At 27.8% G+C, this 5,446-nt stretch overlaps 1 long non-coding RNA gene across 2 annotated transcripts; it reads left to right on the top strand.

Annotated features, from left to right (window-relative positions):
* The first annotated feature begins 3,828 nt into the window (after positions 1-3,828).
* LOC149519125 (uncharacterized) lies at positions 3,829-5,446 on the top strand. Of its 2 annotated transcripts, none has more exons than XR_016341927.1 (3): positions 3,829-3,884; positions 4,169-4,252; positions 4,783-5,446. It is a non-coding gene; the product is annotated as an uncharacterized LOC149519125 (long non-coding RNA). The 2 variants fall into 2 exon arrangements; XR_016341926.1 differs by having other exon boundaries at positions 4,338-5,446.

Raw genomic sequence — 5,446 nt, 5'->3', positions numbered from 1 at the left:
ATAAACATCCAATTTTGAGCCACCAGAACTCCCTATTCCGGTAGGCGATTTTGTCGAACTTGAGGTGCTTTTGATAGTACAAATGTAAAATTTCTAGTGGTATAATTAGTTTTTTTAAATGATTTATAGGATAAGGGAACCAAAGCCCAAAAATAGGTTTCATGAATCTAAAACCCAGAAAAATATAAGATGTTTGTGATAATTTGCAAAGTTTTGGCCTTTGAAACTTAAGCTTTTAGAAATCATTTTTGTGGAAACAAAATTCCAAATTGTAGTATTACATTCTTACTTTAAATTTATGCCTTCATTTGTCACTAGAAACTATGGGAGATTAGAGATTTTGTAACTCAAAGTAAGTAAAATCATCATAAAATGTGAAATTTTCAGAATTTAGAAATTTTTGTTTTAATTATTTTAAAGATTATTTCCAACCCTTATTTGATATATTTAGTTATATATTACTTTAAATTTGGTTATATATTTAGTTTTGTCTATTTATTTTGTAAATCAAGTTGAGCATTCAAAATGTTCATATGATTTCTTTATTATGAGTTTGGAATATGGTTTGATATTATTTTGATTTGTGAATATCATTTTGTAATAATATATCTATATATTCATTGTTTGTCGGAACATGAAAATCTTCTTCAGAATGATTATGGAATTTACTTTGTATGGATTATGTTTTGAGAAGGTTTATATATATTGAATTTGTATATGTTCGGTAATTTGAAAATATATTTTGATTTTTATCTCCTACTATAACTATGTTTTGGCCCTACCGATGGGTGGTAATTGTTGGTCATGTCAACATGTATTTTGTGATATCAATACCAATTTCGAACCATGCCAAGAGTTGAGAATAGTAGTTTTTGTTCACCGTGCCATCGACGATATACTTTTGTCTCATTGCACTAAAGGAGTTATTGTAATATACTTTTGTCCCATTGCACTAAAGGGGTTACTATGATTTTTATTCTATTCTATTGTACTAACGAGTTAATTATGATTGTCAGTGCAATGATCTAATTGCTTCTAATATGCTTATTTCCTATTGCACTAAAAAAAAAAAGATTTTGACCTATGCCACAGAGATTAAGTGTGGTCATAGTATGTTTTAAAAGACTAATAAAATTTATAATTTTGTGATATTTAATTCTATTTTATGATTTGAGAATCTGGTTTTAAAAATATCACTACTAGAAAAAGGAGTTTTAGCAACCATAATTTGTATCAATAAAAATAAATTGTTGCAAAATATTATTGTATTTGTGATATCAATACCAATTTTGAACCGTGTCACGGGTTAAGAATAATAGTTTTTGTTCACCATACCATCGATGATATGCTTCTGTCCTATTGCACTAAAGGAATTATTGTTATATACTTATGTCCCATTGCACTAAAGGGTTACTATGATTTTTATTATGTTCTATTGCACAATGGGTTAATTGTGATTGTTAGTGCAATGATCTAATTGCTTATAATATACTTTTTTCCTATTGCACTAAAAAAAAATTTTTGATTTTAACTTGTGCTATGGGGATTAAGTGTGGTCATAGTATGTTATAAGAGACCAATAAAATTTATAATTTTGTGATATTTGATTCTTTTTTGTGATTTGAGAATCTGGTTTTAAAAGTATTACTACTAGAAAATGGAGTTTTAGCAACCATAATTTGTAACGATCAAAAAAATTGTTGCAAAATATTATTGTATTTGCAACAATTTTTTACATTTGTTTCTTATTTAATTTTTTAAATATTTTATATAACGATAATTTTTGTTACTGTAAATTCCTATAAGATTGGTAACGATAAAAAAAAAAAAGTTGTTACGAAATCATATTATGTTTGCAACAACTTTTCATTATTGTTATCTAATTAATTTTTTAAGTATTTAACAGAATGATAAAAAAAAAAAGTAATTGCAATATCCATACCATATTCATAATGACAAAAAAATTGTTCTGAAGTATTATTAAATTTGCAACAACTTTTTTTAATTGTTGTCAAATTAATTTTTTTCGAATATTTTATACAACAATTGAAATAGTTGTTACGAAATCTTTATTATTTTTTGAAAACAAAAAGTTATCATTGTAAAATCTTTTTCAATTTGTAATGATTGAAAAAGTTGTTGTGAAATTATATTATATTTGAACAACTTCTGAAGTTGTTTAATCAAAATGTTTTACATCAAGATTTATTTTTTTCTTTCAATGTGAAGGCCTTTAAGTAGCAACTAGAAGAAATTTTCATATAATTAAACCTAAATCAATACTCACATGTCTTGGTCAAAGATCTCTTTGAGGTTTGAAACAAATATCAATATATATATATATATATGAGGGGTGATTCGTTTATATTATTGTAAGTTTTATATATTTTTTGAATTTTTATCAAAATGACTAAATGTAAGTATTATGAATTTAATTTTGATCCAAAAGTCAAAAAAATTATAATTTTTATACTAATATAAATGGATCTCTATTTTATATTTATATATATATATGTAAAGAACAAATATGAAAAAAGTGTCCTATTAAAATTTTATATCTTGATATTTTCCCATTTAATAATACTACATGAAACAAATACAAAACAAATACTATTTGAATAGAAAGGATGGGAACCCGTGTTTTCTCACTATCAAAAACAAATAATTTAGTGTATATATATATATATATATATATATATATATATATAGCATCATAGTATGAAAACATTTCTAAATTCTTTGCTGAGTTACAACAAACCTTTTAAGATTTCATGTGATTTGTTTTTTCATTAACTTTTTCTTTTTATCCATATTTGATTATATTATGAATTACAATGGATTAATAAATTTCAGTTGAAGTAAACTTAATGAATTATGAACTAAAATTATATTTTTTAATCTAAATTATGATTGGTTATATAAATAAATATTAATATTACTTTTCAAGATATCATAATTCCTAAGCTTTCTGTGCAATTAAAATTTTACTAAAATAAATGTTGTAATTTATTAATATTTTGGCCATCTATTAATTATTTTTTTAATTCATATATAAATTAAAAAATAAAAAATGTTATATTGTAGCAACCTGCGTTAGCTTTAGTATGTCATTTTCCCATTCTTCTTTCTCTCCAAAATCACAACTGCCAACATAGCACACAACTCTCTCTGACCAACCCGATACCCTATCCCTTTCCTTCGCCGGCGAGTCCCCATTCTTCCCATATGCCGACGACCAACTCTTCTCATTTATCGTCACTTTGCTTGGTTATTTCCTCTTCTCCCTAAATCATCGAGAGACGCAGCTATCATCCTCAAGGAAACCCGATTGCCTTCCCATCCCTTGAGACGGCAAGTACCCTATTCCTTCCCCCTTTCTTTCAGCAAGCTTTGCCCCCTCTTCCTCCTTCGAGTCTCTCCCTTTTCCTTTATTTGATTCCTTTTAAAATTATTTCATTGTTATTATTTTTGCTTTTAATTTTTTTACATAACTTTTCTTTCATTTTCATAACTTTGAGGTAATTTATTTGCTTCAATTTTAATTTAAATTATATTAGGGCGTATTGATCTCTGGACTTTGAACAATAAAAATAATTTATATTCTACATTTTAATTATATTTTGATTTTGCCATATCAATTATTTGATTTTTGTTTTATGGGCATGTTATATTTCTTTGTTTCACAATTAATTAACCAATGAATTTAGAAAAAGCCAGACTTTGAATAAATTTTTTTGGTTTATGGGTATATGCATTTTTTGTGTATTCTATGAAATATTTGCAGTTTTGTTGGCTTGATATGAAAAATAAGCATAATTACTGATTGCAGGTGAAACAAATTGAAGAAAATGTTGATGAAGCAGTGAAGGATCTTCACCAATACGGTAATGCTTGAATGTTAATCCCTTCTCCTTGAAACCTCTGTGTCTTAAAGAAATCTAACAACAAATTTCACTACCTACAGAATCCAGAAGATTTATGTATTAATCATTCCCAGGTGGTTATCAAAAAGATTTTAACAGAAGAATTAGAAAGAATAGATTTTGCAGCATCATTCTCCATTTTATCTTATACTTGTATCTGACATTTTATACTACATTGCCATTCTGATCCCTTACACACTCAGTAGATATGTGATTTTATATCTCATTACTCTTGTAATTTGTAGGTTCTTGATAGTGTGAGAAGGGATAGGTCTAAAAACATTTTTGGCTTGTAAAACCATTGGGATCAAGCCAGGTGACGCTGGCAGGTTTGTCTAATTAATCTGCTTCTATTATACACTTAATTTTGTAGGATAATTACTGTATACTCTGTCTTACATGTTTTCATGTCAGCTATTTTTTTGGTAGTGTGCATTTGGTGGAACTATGTGGGACTGACTTGTACTTTGCGATGAAAGTTATGGATAAAGGTGTTATGCTCAAACCAAACAAGGCATTTGAAATTGCATTGATTATGAGTATTAAGCTTCAAACCCAGATAGTCATTTGTTTGTTATCTGATGATAAGTCTGGTAATGCATATAACTATTGTACTAGGACCAAGAGAGGAGCTCCCCTTTAGTTTAAATCTTCATTGTTTTAGTTTGTTAGTTCGGTAATAGTGAACATGTAGTGGGCTTTGATTAAGTTTACTCGAAAGTTTAAGATAATTAGGATTTTAGTAGTCATTTAGTATTGATAATACGATTGAATTGTCCTTTAATTCATTTATATTTTATTTAAGTTCATATTTTGTTATTTAATGCTTATGCTAAACAATTCCCTTTTTTTTTTCTAGCACTAGCAATGACTTTCAATTATTGGCATGGAAAGAGTTTCTCTATGAACAAAATGATTATCAAAAAAGCTGTGGAATCTAGAGTCAAAGAGTCGACTTGATTCCTTTGGGTCAACGTGTCAAGCAGCAAAAGATGCTAGAATGATCTTCTTTCCTGGTAATATTGTTTTTTTCCAAATTCTTTCACAATTTGCAAGTGAAAGCTATTTTTCCAGTTTCTTTCACAATTGTGTTAGTGGAAGCTACTGATTTTTCTCTTTTAATTTCTGGTCCATTCTTTCTGTTGGCATCTATGATTAAAAGAATTATTTGCCTACTTTGTAGTAAAGATCCTAATTAACTTGATTGAACTTCAATTTTGTTGCAGAGTTGAGGCAGAGTTGTCGCAACACCATTCGGTAAAAATCGAAACCTCTCGACAGTATCTGCTCAAAAACCCTTTGCTACCTTTGATTGGGCTGTTGAAGACTCATGGGAAGCTTGTTCTTGTTGGTGCTCCTAAGAAACCAATTGAGTTACGAGCCTTTTCAAAGCAGATGTTAAATACGGATTTGTCAAATACTGACTTTTCATTGACACAACAGTTTCAAGTTATATCGACTACGCCACTTGTTATATTAAACTTTGAGAAGATTCTAATTAATAATAAATAAATATATTACCT

This window comes from Durio zibethinus, chromosome 4, assembly GCF_047325235.1.
Source record: "Durio zibethinus cultivar Kanyao isolate XHJ-2024 chromosome 4, ASM4732523v1, whole genome shotgun sequence".
In the NCBI taxonomy this organism is placed as follows: Eukaryota; Viridiplantae; Streptophyta; class Magnoliopsida; order Malvales; family Malvaceae; genus Durio; species Durio zibethinus.
Note: the sequence above shows the minus strand (reverse complement) of the source record. Positions and strands in the feature narration are given on the sequence as shown.